Source organism: Scyliorhinus canicula, chromosome 5, assembly GCF_902713615.1.
Source record: "Scyliorhinus canicula chromosome 5, sScyCan1.1, whole genome shotgun sequence".
Taxonomy (NCBI): domain Eukaryota; kingdom Metazoa; phylum Chordata; class Chondrichthyes; order Carcharhiniformes; family Scyliorhinidae; genus Scyliorhinus; species Scyliorhinus canicula.
The window spans coordinates 176,075,115-176,096,280 of record NC_052150.1 but is presented as its reverse complement, the minus strand read 5'-3'; the positions used below and the strand labels follow the sequence as shown (position 1 = coordinate 176,096,280).

The 21,166-nt window shown below is 47.3% G+C and overlaps 1 protein-coding gene across 14 annotated transcripts in view; it reads right to left on the bottom strand.

Annotated features, from left to right (window-relative positions):
• The window catches only part of LOC119966444 (sickle tail protein homolog), a 764,531-nt gene that overhangs the window by 194,987 nt on the left and 548,378 nt on the right, over positions 1-21,166 (bottom strand). Inside the window, exon 1 of one of the 14 annotated variants that reach the window (XM_038798131.1) lies at positions 20-144. The exons of the other annotated variants lie outside the window; for them this stretch is intronic. The gene's annotated coding sequence lies outside the window, so the exon portion shown is untranslated. Of the gene's footprint in view, positions 1-19; positions 145-21,166 lie in introns of those variants that run through there. 14 annotated transcript variants of the gene reach the window in all.

The following is a 21,166-nucleotide window of genomic DNA, read 5'->3' as shown; positions in this document are numbered from 1 at the left end:
TAGTTGCATTTACACTTACCAAATTTTCCTTGATACAGCCAACACTACCAATCATCTGGGAAGCTTCGAAAGATTTTAAGAGAAATCTGCCTTGAAGACCAACATACCTCCTTGTGCTTTTACCACTGTACCATATCTAAGCGAATGAATCCTTTTTAAAGGTGGGTTTAACTTTCAACAGTAATTATTTAAAAAAGTAAATGAAATGTAAAATTACAGAGTTGGCCTGCACATTCCTTCTCTATCATTCACGGTGAATTATAGGATTGCTCTCAATTATCTGCCAGTCAGTACATGCAGTTGCCTACAGTAATAGCAAAAAAAAAACAGAACCTGCAAAGTACAGACATTAGCACATCAAAAGCGCAAGTACAACCATATTCCGACAGAGAATTAAAGGCAGATGCCACTTTTGAGAAATTGTTATGGATGGACTTGAATGGGAACAGGCAAAACAATTGCCAAAATTCTAAAAGAAAATGTGCTTACATGAAACAAAGAGCAAAAAAGTCTCAATCAAGTCCTGCAGATTGGACGGGGAATTTCACCAGTAGTTGCAAAATAATGTAACAAAATTAAAATACATCGCACAAAATAAATGAAGAATCACCTGCAGACAAATAAATTCACACCATCTGTCTTCACCAGACCATACAGGATGTCAACAACCCAGAGGGAAAAGGTTAGCAGCCGCAAGAAGAAGCCTGTTCCTCGACTGAACCACGCTTTCTCCGAACCCATCACCTGCAGGGCACTCATGCCCCACTTGAACCTCGACCCAGCACATCTAGAGTCTTCCTGCATCCCCTTCCAGGAAATGATGCGCTATCCCTTTGAAAGGCACATCTAAATAGCAAGACTGACTTATTTTCTATTTCAGTATTGTAATGGGCCAGGGTTTAGAGAACCCCAAAGTGTATCCTGGAGTTCACCTGACCCACAACCTTTAATAGATTGTGGTATGGGGAGCACACGGCCCACTCTACAGGTCTGGTACAGCAGAAATGGAAAAGTATTTTTTAAAGCAAAACAATGTTTATTCTATGAACTCAAGTTAACCTTTTTAAAACATAGTGAACATCTTAGCAACCATCAATTCAAATATAACCCCCAAAGAATACAACACGAAGTAATCATTAATAACTTCCCAAACAACATCCAGAAGGCAAAAGAAACGCCTTTTAACAGAAGCATATTAGGTTTACATTCACTACTGAGAACATTTATAATTCTGAATTCACCAAATGATCAAGAGATAGTCTTTTCATGGCAGAGAGATCAACAGTACACCTGCTGGGGCAGCACGGTGGCGCAGTGGTTAGCATTGCTGCCTCACGGCACCGAGGTCCCAGGTTCGATCCCAGCTCTGGGTCACTGTCCGTGTGGAGTTTGCACATTCTCCCCATGTCTGCGTGGGTTTCACCCCCACAACCCAAAGATGCGCAGTGTAGGTGGATTGGCCATGCTAAATTGCCCCTTAATTGGAAAAATGAATTGGTTATTCTAAATTTATTTTTTAATAAGTACACCTGCTCCACAGTGGGTTAGCCCTGTTGCTTCACAGCGTCGAGGTCCCAGGTTCGATCCTGGCTCTGGGTCACTGTCCATCAATGTCTGTGTGGAATTTGCACATTCTCCCCATGTCTGCGTGGGTTTCGCCCCCACAACCCAAAAGATATGCAGGTTAGGTGGATTGGCCACGCTAAATTGCCCCTTAATTGGAAAAAAAAATGAATTGGGCACTCTAAATTTCTTTAAAAAAACCAAAAAAAAAAACAGTATACCTGCTCTGTCTGGCTTCAGCTCCAACACTGAAAACGAAACTAAAACACAGCCTGCAGCAAACAGCCTAAAACTAAAGTAAAAAGCTGACAGACAGCCCAGCTCCGCCCACTCTGACATGACTGCAGTAATACACACCCATTTATGAACACCCATTTCTTAAAGGTACTCTCACATGAAAGTATTCAGCATAGTCCTCCCAAATCCCTGTTTCAGTGCCCACAAGTCTTTTCATAGCAAGTCGGTTTACAGATGTTTCCACAGCTGCTGTCAGCACTACCATGACGGATTAGTGCCATGACGTCATCAATGTGCAAAAGCATCACAACAAGAAGAATTCCTCAGAGGGCTGAGGCAACATTGGAAAATTTTACTGATAGGTTTGAGAGTAAAAAGGACTAAACACAGCTTGGGTCGACTGATTGACAGGAAACTATTCTAGTGCACAGTCTCATATTATGTGATTTACAATTTGTTCTTACACTAGTGTAAAGCCTGGACACAATTTACATTTAGCAAACTGATGAGTTAATTTCATGCAATAATTTTGCACAAATTCTGTTCCCCAATACCAATTGCATCCCCTTTCCAGGCCACCATCCCAGGCTGTTCGAGACTGTCCACAAAGCTGAGCTGAGCTCAGCTTCCAATTCCATAACCTCACCATAATCAAAACTGCTTACATTACAATCCCCATACAGACAGATAATCAGAAAATTCAAACTTCCAGTGAATAGCTGAAAGGAAGACACAAGGGGTGCGATTCTCCATAAAGATTTTAAAGCGTAGTGGCGAGCAGTAATTGCCGCGAGCTTCCCAGTGCTCGGCCCAGTGAGGCCGGCAATGCTACTCAACGTTAATTGGTCCACCTAACGAGGACTCACTGGCTTCTCGCTGCAAATGAAGGCTCACCTGCAAATTTGCCGGAACCGCACTCGCCAGCTCCCCACTAACAAGGTCGAGCAACACTTAAGCATCATTTGCTCAGCCAACCCCAGCCAGCTTGCAACTATTGCGCGGAAGAGACCAGCCTCACAATTCGGGGACACTGATCTGAAGAGGCTGTTAGACACTGCGGAGGCCAGGACGGATGTGCTGTTCCCCTGGGGGTCTTGGAGGGTGAGCCATAGGGTAGCCAGTGCTGCCTGGGGTGAGGTGGCAGTGGCTGTAAGCGCTGCAGGTGTGACCAGGTGGACTGGCCTCCAGTGCAGGAAGGAGGTCAATGACCTAAACCGGGCAGCACGATTGAGTAGACACCATAGTCCAGGCCCCCCCCCCCCCCCCCAGCAGCATGGGAGTGTCTACCCCCCTTCCCCTGCAATTCCCCCAATCCCCCCTTCCTTCAACCACCCCCCTTCTCCCCCCCCCCCCACCCCACCCCAACTACTTTGAACCACGTGTGTGGCTAATGGTGCCCTCTGTTTCTCCTCAGGAAAAGCTCTCTCAGAACCATCGGGAGAGGGGCCCAGACTGGCAGTGGCATGCCGGACTTAAGAATCCTCATCACCTTCGAGGAACGGGTCCTGGAGGTGACCGGCTTGGACGAGGACAGAGCGGTCACCAATGCTGCAGAGGTAAGGAATCACCGGGCTCCACCCTGGGGACCTGTCGAACATGAGTAGCAATGCCTTACTGACTGACCCATCAATCCCACTGACTACGTGTCCATTCAGTCCTCCTGGGCTTCCTATTCCTATGCATCCTTCTCCTCTCAAAGTCCACCTCCATGACAATACAAATTAAATAGGCCATATTGGTACGCATTCGGATTTAGCTATCCTTTTACACCCCAACTCTATTATGTCTTGGAATGAAATATCCATTTTAGAAATATGAAAATAGGAGCAGGAGGAAACCATTTGGCCCTTCGAGCCTGTTCCGCCATTCATTACGATCATGGCTGATCACTCAACTCAATTGCCTGATCCCACCTTCCCCCTCATATACTTTCATCCCCTTCGACCCAAGTGCTAAATCTAACTGCTTCTTGAAAACATACAATGTTTTGGTTTCAACTGCTTTCTGTGATAAGCCGACCATTCTCTGGGTGAAAACATTTCTCCTAATCTCTGTCCTAAAATGTCTACCCCGTATCTTCAGGCCGTGACCCTTGTATCTGGACATCCCCACCATCGGGAACATCCGTCTTTCATCTACCCCGTCTTGTCTGGTTAGAATTTTATAGGTTTCTATGAGATCCCCCCTCATTCTTCTGAACTCCAGCAAATACAATCCTAACCAACTCAATCCCTCCTCATACATCAGTCCTGCCATCCCAGGAATCAATCTCGTAAACACCTCTAAATTCCACCTAGATCAAGAACATCCTTCTTCAGATAAGGAGACCAAAATGGCACACAATATTCCAGGTGTGGCCTCACCAAGGCCCTGTATAATTTCAGCAAGACATACTTGCTCCTGTCTTTGGATCCTCTCACTATGAAGGCCAACATACCTTTTGCCTTCTTTTTTTTAAAATTTAGAGTACCCAATTATTTTTTCCAATTAAGGGGCAATTTAGTGTGGCCAATCCACCTACTCTGCATATTTTTGGGTTGTGGGGGCAAAACCCACGCAGACACAGGGAGAATGTGCAACCTCCACACGGACAGTGACCCAGGGCCGGGATTCGAACCCGGGTCCTCAGCGCCGTAGGCAGCAATGCTAACCACTGCGCCACCGTGCTGCCCTACCTTTTGCCTTCTTTACTGCCTGCTGTACTGCATGCTTACCTCCAATGACTGGTGTACGGGGACACCCAGGTCTATTGTACATTCTCCTCTCCTAAGTTATGGTCATTCAGATAATGATCTGCCTTTCCGATTTTGCTACCATGTGGATAACCCACATTTATACTGCATATTTTTTTGCTGCTTTTCCTGTTTGTCTAGCAACCAACTTTGACTAGCTCACAGTTGATTTTGGCATTCATTACAAACAAAAGGGATCTAAACACAAATTCTTGTCGGATCCGCTTAATACCCAAACCTAGTTTAATTTTTAACCAGATAACTCTGAGTTCCATGCAGCGCCCTGGCTCCCTTTGTCATTTTATTTAACTAGAAATCACCTAGTTAAAGGTCGGAGTGAACTACAATCTTAGTGAATTAAATTTTCAAACAACGTACCACATAAAATCCTCAAAATAAACTCACCATCAAGCACCTCTCCTAATTACATACTGACAATGTTTCCTTGCTGTTTATAACATTGCTATACAGGTATCCTTTAACCTGCTTCTTCAAAATGATAAGATCAACTTACTCTTTATTGGAATTCGACCAACAGACCTAAGGTTGTCTGGGCTTGTTAGTCATCTTTTGCAAATACAGGTTCAGCATCACTTAAACGTTTCGGACCGAGTGTGTATTAGATTTCAGGATTTTTCCGACTTGGGAATAAATGTGCATCAGCGGTGCATTGGAACCTGCACATGCATGCGTGGCACACTTTGGAACCTGCACATGTACGCTGGGATCTGCGCATGCACGTGCGCCACGTTGGGCCTGCGCATGTATGTGCGCCGTGTTGGGACCTGCGCGTGCATGTGCGCTGTGTTGGGACCTGTGCATGCACGTACGGAGCGTTGGGACCTACGCATCACCCGGGGATTCGTGCCATCACTTTGACGCTCAGAAAATGTGCAGATTCCGGAATTATTTGGTTTCCGGAATTTTGGATAAGGGATGTTCAACCTGTATAGACATTATTCGTATATCCTCGCTTGTTTCCAGTAGTGCAGAAATTCACTAATTCTCAGCAATTCTTCAGTGACAGTACCTCACAAATTTCCTTCCTCAACTCCTTTAGATCTCTCGAACCGGAGCTTCTCCTTCGTTATGTCAACAGCACAGACCAATAATCATATTCCATCAACATCTATACAGGTAGCTCCAGTTAAACCAAACATTATCTCAAATGGTCATCCCGATAATGAAAATCTTTAAATAGAAACAATCAAAAGATCTTTTTTGTTGTGATGCACATGATATTGCATTTTTGGCATTGAATGCCATTTCCCATTGATTCTGTCATTTTGGCAATAGCAGAAGATCATCTCGCAATGAATTGATGGGATTTTGAATTTTCCATTGCGCGTAAACCACAAGTCATCTGCAAATATTCACACCCCATTTTTGTTTATTCTGTTGGGAAGATTGTTTATCTACGTCATGAAGAATAAAGGTCCCATCACAGTACCCTGAGGCACTCCAGTGAGGACATCCATAGGATGTGTCCTGTGTCTTCTGTTGGTAAGACAGTGCCAGATCCAATTTAATGATGTCTCTCTGATCCCATAGTAGCAAAATTTGGACAAGAGCTTTGTGGTGATAAGCATCACTGTAAATACACAAGTGGTTAATGTAAATACATGTAGACTAGCTAGAGACTAGAGGGAGCACCAGAGACATGACACACAGACCAATAGGCCAGTAAGATAGGACACGACCAATGGGCATTCATGATACACACAGAGGTGACACTACCACAGGAAGGCATTACACCGACCCATATAAAAGGACACAGCACACATGATCTTCCTCTTTCCAGTGGAGACTCTCAGTGAGTAAACAGGGTTGATTTGAAACACATCACACCCACCACCTGGATTGTGGCAGACTAGTTTGTCAGCCTGAGTAGCTATAGCAGGATTAACAGGCGAGTCGAATCCAAGTAGGAGAATTGTTAACAGTTTTATAAATGTGTTAAAGCTATCTCCAAATCTTAACCTTCCTTTGTCAGAGTGCACATCAAGGAAGCAGCTTATGCTACATCAAGAGTATAACAAAACAAGCTTTTCATGAGGTACTTTGTCAAAGGCATTTGAGAAATCTAGTACTGCCAGGTGAGTATTTTCATCTCTTTTATGTGTTGAACCTAGGTCATTGACAGTCTGCAAAAGCTGTGTTTTGGTAGAAGTTATCCACTGAACACCATGCTAACTATCTACCAGGATGTTGTGGGCTCCAAAATGCTTCATGAGGTGAGAATGAACAATATGTTCAAGCAATTAGCGAACAATGCTGGTGAGAGAATTAGCAAACATTGCTGGTGAGAGATACCAGTCTGTAGTTTTCTGGCTATAGAAGCTTCCATCTTAAAACCTCTCAACTGAGCATCTCCATCATACTCATTTTAAAATCGTAAGACTCAGGATTTGCTGTGGAATTTGGATAGCATGCTCTCAGGCAGCAAGCTAGTATATCCACCTCCACTGAGCACTTCCGGAAAATATATTCTGTACTTCAATTAATTTAATTCACTTTAACCTTGAACTGCTGTTTTACACCATAGAACCTTTCAGGTTTTGTTGTATAAGTGGTGCCCCATTTAATCCCAAGATGAACTTCTGCTCTCATATTCCTGCCATTACCAAGGCCATCTATTTCCACCTCCATAACATCACTTGACTTTACCCACTTCAGCACATCTGCTGCTGAAACCCTCACCCATGCCTCCATTACCTCTAGACTAGACTAATTCAGTGCTCCCTTGGCTGGTCGCCCACATTTTACTCTTTGTGAGCTGGAGGTCAGCCAAAACTCTGCTGCCTCCGAAAGCTCGTGTTTGAAATAAACCTGTTGGATTTTAACCTGGTGTTGTAAGACTTCTTACTGTGTATCTTTACTCGCAGCTAGTCCTGTCCCTTTATGACTGTTATGCTCACTGAGCTACATTGGCTCCCAGTAAAGCAGCATCCTGATTTTGAAACTCTCATTCCCGTTTTCAAATCCCTCAATGGCCTTGCTACTCTCCACCTCAAGTAATCTCCTCCAACACACAATCCTCTGTGCTCTTTAAGTCTGGCCTCTTGTGCATTCCCTATGTAACTACTCCACCATTAGTGGCAATGCCTTCAGTGGCCAAACTCCTGAATTAGGGTTTCACAGGATGGTGCAACATCGTGGGCCGAAGGGCCTGTACTGCGCTGTAATGTTCTATGTTCCACCTCGCTTTCCTCCTTTAAGACACTTGTTTAAAAAACTAATGCCTTGACCAAGCTTTTGGTCATTTGACCTAAATCTGATGTGATTTGATTTATAAAGCTCCTGTGAAGTGCCGTCAGATGCTTTATGTTAAGGGTGCTTTTGACATATAAGTTATTGCTTTTGGATACCTGGGGTCTTAATTTTGCAGCTCTCTCCTTTCCTTTGCCCAGCAGAGTTGTTTTAATTTTTCCTTTTTATTCACAGTTAATTGTGCTGTTCATTTTGAAGCATTCCCATTCAGGTTGCACTTATTTTCCTTGCTTCTCTTTTCATCTTGCATGTTCAACATTGTGGTTCTGGGAACGTTTGACTTTTCAAACCAAGCATTTCCTAGTTTGTTACTTTTAATTCTGCCTTCATTTCTTGAAATATTCTGTGTTGTTTGCAATCAGTCTCGCCCATCTATCCTTTCATCTTCCTCTCTTTTTATCTCTATCCAAAATCTTTCATAGAATCACAGAATGTACATCACAGAAACAGGCCGATCGGCTCAACTGATCCATGATGGTATTTAAATTAAAATTAATAGGGTAACTAATATTGGAGATAACTCCAATATTACTCTGGCAGAGGTCCAAGTGGCATGGAACTGGCCCTCCCAGTTCAGTATCTTGTGCCGTCCAGGGGAATGGTACTGCACACCAGACCAGATTGCTGTCAGTTTCAGAGGCAATTTCAATCATCAGTGTAACAGTGCATTTATATGGAAATCATGGGCGCGATTCAGCGACCCCATTGCGCCCAGTGTGGATCTGGGCGCAATGGGTGAACTACACATTAGCCCCAAATTGGGTTGCACGCAGGCAACAGGTCAATCGGGAGTCCCCGAATCGCTCCGCTGGGCAAGATCCACATCTGAATATTTAAATATCCAGATACCGGATTCGCCTGGGGCTCACCGGCCGTGTCTGGGAGACCTTGCCAGGTTGCCATATTGTACTGGTCCACACCACCGTGAACCAATCTTACAGCACCTTGTGTGTGTGTGCGGGTTTGGGGGGTGGGGGGGGGGGGGGTTTGTTGTAGAGACCAGGGCTGCCCTAGACAAAATGGTGCCTCAGTCTGCGTTCCGTCTGGTCTCGTCCAGTAGGATCCTGACCTTTTTTATGAGTCGTCCGTAGATGTATCCCTAGCCAGTCCAGCCCTACCATTGTGTCCTTGTGGAGGAAGTCGTGCAGATGCAGCTACCTGAGCTCTCTGCCTTTCGGGAGTAGGAGCCTCTCTGAGAGTTCCCCCAGGGTCACCAGTATCCCGTCTATGTCCATGCCCTTACTCTGTGTCCCTCTTTCCTCCCTCCACATCCCAAATGTGGCATCTATCCTCACCAGTCAGAATCTATGGGGGTCTCACTGGACCCTCACCAAGTTTCAAATGGCAGCTCAACTGGTTCCATGTCCTCAGTGTAGCCACTACCACCAGGCTCCTGAGTATGTGCGTAGGGGGCCGGCAGTGATGCGGTGGCCAGCGCTTGGAGAGATGTACCCATACAGGAGGCCTCCTCTATATAGATCCAGTCCGCGTCTGGTTCCCTTGGCTACCACCTCACCACGTTTGTCACCCAATGGTAGAATAGGAGGTTCGGTAGGGCCAGGAATCCCACATGTGGCCCTCGCTGTGAGATGGGACTCTTCCCCCCCATGCGAAGGCCTTGATTAACTTGTCGACCCTGGTGAAGGAGGATTTGGGGATGAAGGTCGGGTGTGATCTGAATATGAAGAGGAACAGGCAGCACGTTCATTTTGACCGTCTGTACCCTTCCGCTAGTGATAGAGGAAGTGTCATGTGAGAGTACCTTTAAGAAATGGGTGTTTATAAATGGATGTGTATATAAATATCTGCAGTGAGAGTACCTTTAAGAAATGGGTGTTTATTACTGCAGTGATGTCAGAGAGTGTGTGGAGCTGGACTGTCTGTCAGCTTTTTACTTTTGCTTTAGGCTTTTTTCTGCAGGTTTGGTTTCATTTTAGTTTTGGAGAAGCTGAAATCACAGCAGGATGTGTATGAATCTCTGCAAGCTTATGAATGTTCATTTGGGATTTTCAAAGTGGTAATTGCAGTCAATAGTGAATTTAAACCTGATCTTTGTATTAAAAGGGTCTTTTGTCTTCTGAATGTTGTTTGGGAATTTATTAAGGATTACTTAGTGTTGTATTCTTTGGGGGTTGTATTTGAATTGATCGTTGCCAAGATGTTCACTGTATGTTTTAAAAGGGTTAATTTGAATTCATAGAATAAACATTGTTTTGCTTTAAAAAATACTTTTCCATTTCTGCTGTACCACACCTGTAGAGGGCCGTGTGCTCCCCATACCACAATCTATTAAAAGTTGTGGGTCAGGTGAACTCCACAATACACTTTTGGGTTCTCTAAACTCTGGCCCATAACAGAAGTGAGTCCCATATTTGCACCTCCTCCCTCTTCACCTCCTCCACCAGGCTGGAGAGGTTCCATTTGTGGAGCCTCGTCCAGGTGTGGGCCACTTGGATCCCCACGCACGTGAACTTGGTTTGGGTCACTTTAAATGGTGGTTCTTCCAGCTCCGCTCCTCCCTCTCGGGGTTCGCTCTTTTCCAGGTTGAGTTTGTAACCTGAGAAGGTACTGGACTCCCCAAGGAGTCCGGTTATCTTTCCCATGCTGGCTTGGGGAGCAGGTCACCTGCATTGAGCGAGACTCTATGCTCTCTGCCCCCTCTCCGAATGCCCATCCACCACTCCGCCGACCTAAGGGCGATGGCCAGTTGTTCAACTGCCAGTGCAAACAGAAGTAGGGGTAACGGGAACCCCAGCATTGTTCCCCTGTGCAGCCGAAAGTATTCGGAGTTGGTGGCATTTGTCCGTCCGCCTGTTGTAGGGCATTGTACAGGAGCATCACCCATGTGGTGAACCCTGTTCCAAACCCAAATTGTTCAAGTACCTCCATGACATACCTCCCTTCTACTCAATCGAAGGCTTTCTCAGCGTCCAGGGAGACAATCACCTCTGGTGTCCTCTCCCTGGATGTGGTCATTATTACATTCAGCAGGCATCTTATGTTCGCTGTTAGCCCTTCCTTACCCGCAATTGGTCCCCCCCCCCCCCCCCCCCCACCCCCAAAACAATACTGACCATGTGGGCCTGGCCCATACAGGCAGTTTCCATTTTAAATCTGGCTATTGAAAGTTAAAAAGAGCCGAAGATTTTTTAAAAAACACAACACAATTATAGTATGTCATGATGATCTAGCCTGCCCTGCCTGAAAGGCTGGTGGAAAAGATCCATAACTGTCTAAAGGTAAATGAACGTGCCCTATACTTGAAAAGGGAAAACATTGCGGGACTACAAGGAAAGAGCAGAGAATAGGGCTATTTATTTAGCCTATACAAATAGCTAACAGAGCATGATTGTCTGAATGGACTCCAGTGTTTTATGATTCTATCTTTCCAAAGGGCCAATGGGACAGGTTAACCAGAAGTATGGTTTTGTAGACAGGAAATACAACACATTTATGGGGCGGGATTCTGCCTGGGGCCGGGCTGGAGAATCCCCGCGACCAGTGCGAATGGCGCCACACCGCCCCGACGCCGGCACACAATTCCCTGCAGAGCGGATAATCGGCGGCATAGGCGTGGTTGGTGCGGTAGCCCCCCCCCCCCCCCCCCCCCCCCCCCACCGTCCACACCTGCTCTCAGTCGGCGGGAATGCAGCATGGACGGTTCGGGGGCGGCCTGTGGGGAGGGGAAAGGGGGTCCAACTCCGGAGGGGAGTGGGCCTCTGATGTGGCCTGGCCCGCAATTGGAGCCCACTGATTGGCAGGCCGGCCTCTCTGGCTGGGGGTCTCCTTTCTTCCGCACCGGCCCCTGCAGCCATGCACCATGTTGCATTGGGGCTGGCGTGTTGAAGGAAGCCACTGCATATGTGCGCATGTGTGGATCCCGCAGTGCTCAGTTCACGCCGGGATCGGCAGCTGGAGTGGTGTGGGCTGCTCCAGTGCCGTGCTGGCCCCCTGTAGGGGCCACAATTGCTGATCATGAGGCCGTGTTGACACCGTCGAGAAACAAGACGGCGTTTCCGACAGCATCAACCCTTAGCCTCAGGATAGAGAATCCCGTCCCTGATTTGTAATATGTTGAAGTATAAAAGATAATTGGAGGGCAGCATGATTAGCCACCAGGCTAACACTACATACTCCCATCCACCAAGTCTGTCAGCCAATTGCCACACTCCATTCATATTCTCCTGTCCAATCATCTCAACTTTGACCTTTTCCCAACAGCAGTCATTCCAACATATGATGATCAACCACTTGGCACGTATATCCTACTCAGTGCAACCTAAACATGCTGTGATACATTATACAGTGCACCCCCAATTATTTCACGGAAAATTGATGCTGAACATGTCTGACCAATGTAAAACAGTGATCAAAGCTAAGCGAAAGTTGATGTACACAGCCAAGATAGCAGAGAGGTGATAATGATCAAACTGGATACATTTCTGCTCAGACTGCCCCTTGAACACTTCTTTTACGCATTCATAGGATGAGTGCCACTGGTAAAACCAACAGTTATTGTTCCCGAATTGCCCTTGATAAGGGCACAGTGAGCCACTTTCTTACACTGCTGCAGGTACAGCTGCAGTGCTGTTCAGGATTTTGATGCAGCAGCAGTGAAGGAACAGAAATTTGTTCCAAGTCAGGATGGTGTGTGGCCTGGAGGGAATTTGCAGGTATTGATGTTCTCATGCATCCCTTGTCCTTCCAGGTGGTAGACGTCATGGATTTGGAAGGTGCTGTCAAAGGAGCCTCGGTGAGTTACTGGACCGCATCTTATAGGTGGCAAACACTGCTGCTACTCTGCATCAGTGCAAGAGGAGGTGCATGTTCGAGGTGATGGATATGTTCATCAAGTGGGTTGCATTGTTCTGGATTGTGTGAAGCTTCAAGTGTTGTTGGAGCTCTACTCATCCAGGCAAGGGGAGAGTATTCCATAACACTGCTGACTTGTGCCTTAGATGATGGACAGACATTTGAAGAGTCAAGAGTCACCCGCGAATGCGCGGGTGACATCATTTACACGCGCCAGCCTCGTAATTTACGCGGCGCCAAGTACCGGCGCGCGTAAACGATGCAGTGCCGCTCCTAGCCCCCTTGGGGTGGGAGAATAGGGGGCGAGGAGCGGCCTCCGATGCCGGAGTGAAACACTTCGGTTCTCACTCCGGCGTCGGCACTTAGGGCACAATTCTCCGCTCCCCACGGCGGGTGGCAGAATCGTGGGACGGCCGGGCGACTCATGACACCCCCCCCCCCCCCCCCGGCGCCCCCTGCGATCCCCCCCCCCCCCCTCCCGGCTCGGAAGAATCGCCGCTTACCGTTTTTCACGGCGACCGGCGATTCTCCGACCCGGATGGGCCGAGTGGCCTGCCGTTCCCGACCGGTTCACGACGGCAGCAACCACACCTGGTCGCTGCCGTCGTGAACATGGGCGCCAAATGCTAGTTTGAAGCTTGTGGGGGGCGGAGAGGGGAGTGAGCACCACGGCCGTGCTCGGGAGGGGACTGGCCCACGATCGGTGCCCACCGATCGTCGGGCCGGCGGCTTAAAGCGACGCACTCTTTCCCCTCCGCCGCCCCTCAAGAACTAGCCGCTACGTCTTGCGGGGAAGCGGAGGGGAAGACGGCAACCGCGCACGCGCGGGTTTGAGCCGTCAGCCGTCGTGCCGTCAGCCGCACATGCACGGGTTGGAGCCGGCCAACCTGCACATGCGCGACTGCCGTCACTTAGGCGCCGCCGTCGCGTCAAGGGTCGGCGGCCGAGAGTTACAGAGCACCGCTCCTAACCCCCCGGGTGGGGGTGAATAAGGTGAGAGGAGCGGACTCCGAGACCGTCGTGAAACTCAGCCGAGTTCACGACGGCCTTCCCGATTTATCACGGGAGCGGAGAATTCCGCCCCTAGTCTCCCGTTGGGAGAACCCCGCCCAAGGACTTTGAAAGGTTGATTGGGCCGGGGTGTGCGCACCTTTATAATTTCCGGTACCTAGGTCAATGCCAGGTGGTCCATTTAATTGTATTCTTATTTAATATTTCTTGAGCATTTTGGTACAAATGCTAGGCCATTTCAGAGGGCATTTAAGAATCAACCACTCTGCAGTGGGTCTGGAGTCACATGTAGGCCAGATCAAGTAAGGATGCAAATGCCCTTTCCCTCAAGAACTTCAGTGAACCACAGGAGTGTTTACAACAGTCTGGTGGTTACATGATCATCATTATGGAGACTAGCTATTTTGTTTGAGGTTTATTAATAAATTGATTTTTAATTCTCTCACTTTGTTGGAGCACTAATCCAGGCATCTGATTTATCAGTCCCGTAATATTACCACAATGTTACTGTTCACGTGGCTCCTGAGATGCGAGGAGAAAATTCAGGCATTGGAAACAGTGCAGTGAAGTACCCCTCGTGTCAAAGTTTGTGGGATAATGAAAGAAAGCTGGTAAATCTTATAGATCAAACGGTAATTGAAAAGTAAAATTAATTAAATTGAAAGACAAGATGACAGACATTCAAATGAGTGTAAAGATAAATTTTGCCTTGATATCAAATTCTTTACTCAGCATGACTAGCAAATGGAATAGACACCCAAGCATAGTGAAGTCAAAACTGAGAGAATTATTGAAAACGCAATTTGATACTACATTAGTGAATATGACCGGGTCATTCCAGATGAATTAATTTAGTTGGACCGAAATGGCTTCCTCTTCCGTGACCATCTTCTGAACAATAACTGGATTCTTCAATACATGACAGTAGCACAGTGGTTAGCACTGTTGCTTCACAGCGCCAGGGCCCCAGGTTCAATTCTCGGTTTGGGCCATTATCTGTGCGGAGTCTGCACGTTCCCCTGGTGTCTGGGTGGGTTTCCTCCGGGCGCTCTGGTTTCTTCCCACAAGTCCTGAAAGGCATGCCGTTAGGTGAATTGGATATTCTGAATTCTCCCTCTGTGTACCCGAACAGGCGCCGGAGTGTGGTGACTCGGGGATTTTCACAGTAACTTCATTGCAGTGTTAATATAAGCCTACTTGTGACAATAAAGATTATTTTTTTAAAATCTTGAAATCATTACATAATTCTCTGCAATATTTTTCAACTACATTCAGAAGTCATCAATGCACTGGAGAGGATTCAGGAGGGATAAGAGCAATTTTACTAAGTGAATGACATGAAATGAAAATCGCTTATTGTCACAAGTAGGCTTCAAATGAAGTTACTGTGAAAAGCCCCTAGTCACCACATTCCGGCGCCTGTTCGGGGAGGCTGGTACGAGAATTGAACCATGCTGCTGGCCTGCCTTGGTCTGCTTGAAAAGCCTGCAATTTAGCCCAGTGTGCTAAACCAGCCCCTGGTTTGTGGCAAGGGTTGACAAAATCTTAAAAAGAGACAGTACAGTATAAGCATTTGTTTAAGTTCAGCATTGAAGACAATAAGTTACGCAGGTGATCAAATGCAGTGGAATGCAGTGGTTTATGTACTTCAATGGATGAGTCATTTGAGCAAGGAAAGCAAGGCACATTAAGGGCTGCCAGCTGCCATAATTGTACAAATTCCAGTGATGAATGACTAGACAAGTGATGAGGTAGACATGCCCAAATTTGGAGCACTGTGACTTCAGAAGTGAAGATAGAGACAGCATCAGAAGGTAGGGGTGGCATGAAGAGGCAGAAGAGGTAAGCAAGAGCAAATAATTTGATGGCAACACCTGATATTATCCCCTCTCCCAACCGCCCCTGTCCCATCCGCCATTCTCCCCTTCCAGCTAGTTAGGTTTCTTCTTGTGTCAAGAATCATTCTCTGAGCAGAAACATGGCATCACAGCTCTTTCATTGTTTATAGTTGTGAGCTCAGGAAGTGAGATAAAATATACAGGAATAGCTCGAGTCAATAATCAATTTCTTCTCCTCCCGCCAGTGGAGAACAGTGTGAGGAGATTTTAAGAGCTGGTTTTAATTTATCACGTTTGATCAACAACTAAATGTCATGCAAAGCATTGCCGAGTCATTTAGTTATGCTTTTATCAATTCAAAAAGGATGCAGCACATCAGTACAGGAAGAACTGAATAATCCTGGCACTAGACCCGTGAGATTCAGTAGATTATTGGGTATATTGACTAATTGAGCAATAGAGGATCATATAAAAGTTAACATTTTTAAGCATGTTATTAACTCTTCCTTTGCAGAACTTAGATGATAATAGATGGCAGGAAGTCACTGACAAAGTGATTAGAAATAGCTAATGTGGGTGGTCGTGTTTGTGTCACCATAGACACACCTGAACGAGAAAAATGCACCAAAAACAACCAATATTATTTTCCCCACATGCAGGCTTTGGCCCCAGCACATTTCCAACCAATGAATTTCCATGTATTTTTCCATTCTCATCACCATTAATTATCTTTTGAATACCTCTTTTAAAAAATTACCGCAGATGTTGGCAAGATAGTTTCCATCAGATGGGAAAATATTTATGACCTGCTGTGACGGTAACATTAACACCAATATGAATGACTTGTTATTACGAGCACAAACCATGTAAACAACTGCACTGAATGAAGTCTGTGCTCCACCAAGGACTCAATGCTTCAGATGGAATTCCTACTGTTTGCCCAGATTTCCAGGCCATCTGGAAATGATGTTGGAAAGAGTTTCTACTTAAAACAAATAGTTAAATCAGATAAATATAAGAAATCTTAAAAGTGCAATGTACACTATATTATTTACATGTGGCTTTACTCTGCAGTCCATCATGGCGCACAAGCATTCATAGCCCCATTTATATAGGGCTTTGATTCTCAAATTCCTTTGCCCAAATATATGCAATGGCTGATAGTGATAGTCAGAGATTCTATCTACATCAGGGGTGGGCAAACTACGGCCCGCGGGCCGCATGCGGCCTGCCAAAGGTTTTTATGCGGCCCACCCCTGATCTACATCGTGATGACACTTTTGCAACAATCACATGCATTTCGTGCTCCATACATTGGAAAGACGTCCCTAAAATCTTTATACATCAGTGAGTAGTGGGAAAAATCAAATGGAGTAAAGGGGCACGTAGGTAAAAGAACATCTTAGCAAGATTTTGGAAGGTGCTTCTAGGCAAAGTGCAAACATTATTGGTTGAGTAATGCTATCATTAGACTCATGGGAATAAAGGTGACCATTGAGTGCGGGTGGAAAGGGAGTGGTGCTGACGTGGTGAAGGCATTTCTCAAAAGTGATTTTGAAGGTTTTGACATTGAATGGTAGGGGCCGGTCGAATGAAAGGGGAATAGTATTGGGCTAGCGAAGCTGGTCAAGGCCAGATGTAAAGATACACTTTCAAGAGACTCAGAGACTCCAATAGTGAGCACAAAAAGGATTTATTAACAAGAAATGTACAATGGCTGCAACTTGTGTTATGGATGCCTGGTCAGCTCTCAATAGTGGATAAGAGACTGGACCAGACCATAATGGTTTAAGTTTTAATATTGATTCATTCCAGGAGAAATAGGGTATGGTTATTTTATAAACAAACTTCATTAAAACAAAAGAAAAACAAGATTTAAACTTTTAAACTACAACCCTAACAATAACAGATTAAGTATAGTTCCTTAGCCTTAACACACGTTCCCATTAAATATCACTTCCAATGAGACTCCCGGTGGCGACCGTGACCTGAGCAGTTGTACGAAAGGTGGCTCTCTCCTCAAAACTTCTGCTTAGACCTTTTAACCCCATCAAAGGGCAGCACGGTGGCACAGTGGGTTAGCACTGCAGCCTCAAGGCACTGAGGTCCCAGGTTCGATCCCGGCTCTGGGTCATTGTCCGTGTGGAGTTTGCACGTTCTCCCCGTGTCTGCGTGGGTTTCGCCCACAACCCAAAAATGTGCACGCTAGGTGGATTGGCCACTCTAAATTGTCCCTTAATTGGAAAAAATGAATTGGGTACTCTAAATTTATTTTTAAAAACCCCGTCAAATGGGCACCAAAAGTGCGAAATGTTCCCCAGCTTAACCCACATCTACTACTTAACCAATCAGAATGCAGATGAGCCAACATCCATGCCACAAAGCCAGTAAAAGCAGAGAGAGGCAAACCTCGACCCCCAGAACAGGGCGGCACTGCGCTAAGCATGGCGGACCCAACAGGATCGCCAACGCGGCCCAGTCAATGATGGAGAAGCTGATGGAATTCATCACAACTACTCCAGAAGCCGAGAGGAGCAGTGAAAAAGGACCTCATGGCAGCAATGAGGTCAGCAGTAAAGGCCGGGTTGGCCCACATAAAGGAGACAATGGACAGAGTGAAGCGGTGTTTGGGGTCCAGGAGGCAAAGGTGCAGGACCTGGAAAAGGCAGCCATGGACCAGGGGAGTGGATTGGCTCACTCAAAGCTGAGGTGGCAAGGATGATGACGACCCAGAAGGTACTGAAGAGGAAGGTAGACGGCCAAGGAAACCGGTCTCGCTGGTAGAACCTACGGATCGTCGGGCTGCTGGAGGGCACAGGAGGAACCTGTCAAATTTGTGACGTCGATGCTCTGAAAACTAGTCGGGGAGGAGGGCTTCCCAAGCTCCCAGAGGTGGACCAAGCCCACAGAGTCGTTCCAACAGAGACCCAAGTCGGGGTAACATCCACGGGCAATGATAGTGAGACTCCACAGATTCCAGGACAAAGATGGATTCTCAGGTGCACAAAGAACAGGCAGTCGTGCAAGTGGGGAGGACATACGATTCACTTGTACCAGGGTGGACAGCGAGAGCCTTCTCCCGCGGATGGAGGTGGCTAGCACGAGGGGACATAGCCTTAAATTGAGGGGTAATAGATATAGGACAGAGGTCAGAGGTGGGTTTTTTACGCAAAGAGTGGTGAGGCCGTGGAATGCCCTACCTGCAACAGTAGTGAACTCGCCAACATTGAGGGCATTTAAAAATTTATTGGATAAGCATATGGATGATAAGGGCATAGTGTAGGTTAGATGGCCTTTAGTTTTTTTCCATGTCGGTGCAACATCGAGGGCCGAAGGGCCTGTACTGCGCTGTATCGTTCTATGTTCCATGACATTGGGGCGGACCTGGCCAAGCGCCGGGCATAATTCAACAGGACCAAAACCACAATGTTTAACTGTAAGGGGGGAGAGAAGGGAGGAGAAAGAGAGAGAGAGAGAGAGAGAGAGAGAGAGAGAGAGAGAGAGAGAGAGAGAGAGAGAGAGAGACAGATGGAGATGGGACTTGCTCCCACACTCCCTGGGGAGGAAGAATGCAGATGGTAAAAATGAACATGCTGCCCAGGTTCCTCTTCTTATTCAGATCATTCCTGATTTTCATCCCCAAATCCTTCTTCACCAGGGTGGATAAACGGAACATGGCCTTCATTTGGGTGGGAAGGAACCCTAGGTTGTGGAGAACCGTCCTACAAGGAGGGTGGCACATGGGGGGCTTGGCTCTGCCCAACCTTCAATTCTATCACTGGGCAATGAACATAGAGGGTGCAGCGGTGGTTGAGAGAGGCGTGGGCAGAATGGGTGCAGATGGAGGAGGCCTCCTATACTGGGATGTCCCTGAGGGCACTGGCCACTGCCTCACTCCCATTCCCAAGTAATTGAGGAGCCCAGTGGTAGTAGCCACATTAAGGACCTGGAACCAGCTCAGACACCACTTCAAACTGGGCGACATGTCTGTTGCGGTCCCCATCTGCAAGAACCATGGGCGGGATTCTCCCAGCCCCGCGATGGGCCGGAGAAACCCTGCGAATGTGCCACGCTGCCGGTACACGATTCTCCGCACTGCGGGGAATCAGCGCCGGTGTGGTAGGCGCGGCACCGGTCGCGGGTCGCTTGATGTGGCCGGCCACCGATTCTCCGGCCCAAATGGCTGTAGGAAAAGAGCTGAATCCCGCCTGCACCGTTTCAACTTTTTTTGTAACATATTTTTATTCTCCATTTTCACATTTTCTTCAAAATTTACACCCCGCCAACAAGCACTAAATGGTAACAAATACAAAGTCAATTCCCTTATCAACAACAACAATCCCATCCTCCCACCACCCCAAACAACGACCCCCCCTGGCAATACAAGCATTAAATAAATCAAACCCTCCCATAGCACGACAATCAAAGGAAATAAAAACATAGAAAAAAAGAAAAAGGAATCAGGAATCGCCTATGGACACCGTTGACCTATAGAGTGCCCCCCCCCCCCGCCCCCCCAACATTCAATGCCATCCAATCCCCGAAAGAGTACCGTACATGGCACCCATGCATTGGGAGCCCTCCCCCCCCCCTCCCCGAATCCACCCTTCTACTTCCTTTTACAAACTCCTACCCCCAACCTCTGTTCCTTCCCCCAACATTCCACCCCGGCTAGACTCATCGGGCCCTGTTCTGCCGGGCTCCGATGGCTGCAGCCCCTGCCCCCACCTCACTCCGTTCACTGGCCAGCTTAAACCGGCCAGTGGGACGGCCCCTGCCCGGGTCTCTTTCCCCCTTGCCCAGTCTCAGGAAAACCAAGAACTCCCCTTTCGCACACACACCCCACATACACACCCAAGCCCCAAAGAACCATCATTGCAAGCGAAAGTCCCATCTCTTCCCTTGTCCAAGTATATACAACGTTAGCTCATTTAGCACATACACCAACCGCAGTGAAAAAAATAGAGTTGCATGAGGCTACATTGATACATATCCACTTATCATTTGAGCCACAGTCCTTCTGCCTTCGCAAACTCCTCCGCTGCTTCCGTCGTCCCAAAATAAAGTCCTTGGATTTGTAGGTCACCCTCAACTTAGCTGGGTATACTATGGCGCACTGCATCTTACTGATGTACAGTGCCTTCTTCACCCGGCTGAAGGCAGCCCGCCACCTCGCCAGCTCCACCGTATAGTCCTGATATATACGTATACCAGCTCCAGTCCACTGCACCACCCGCTTCTGCTTTGCCCAGCACAGGACCTTCTCCTTCAGGCTGTACCTACGAAAACACAGAGTTACTACTCTCGGCGGCTCACCCTCTTTTGGTACAGGCCTCCACGACCGGTGAGCCCGATCCAGTTCATATCAGGAGGGGTCATCCCCCTCCCCAATAGCTTCATCAACATCATGGCAAAATACTCAGTCGGCCTCGAGCCTTCCACTCCTTCGGGAAGACCCATAATCCTCAGATACTGTCACCTGGAACTGTTTTCTAAGTCATCCATTTTGGTTCGCAGATCCTTGTTGATCTCTAATACCTTCCGCATCACCTTCGGCGTCGTTCTAACTTACTCTGGGCCGGCGGGACCTTGACGTGTATGGGTCGAGTGGCAGCCTGTGGGGTCTGACCCCAGGGGGGGCCTCCGATGCGGCCTGGCCCGCGATCGAGTCCCACCGATCGCCGGCCCCCCTCTGTGGCTGGG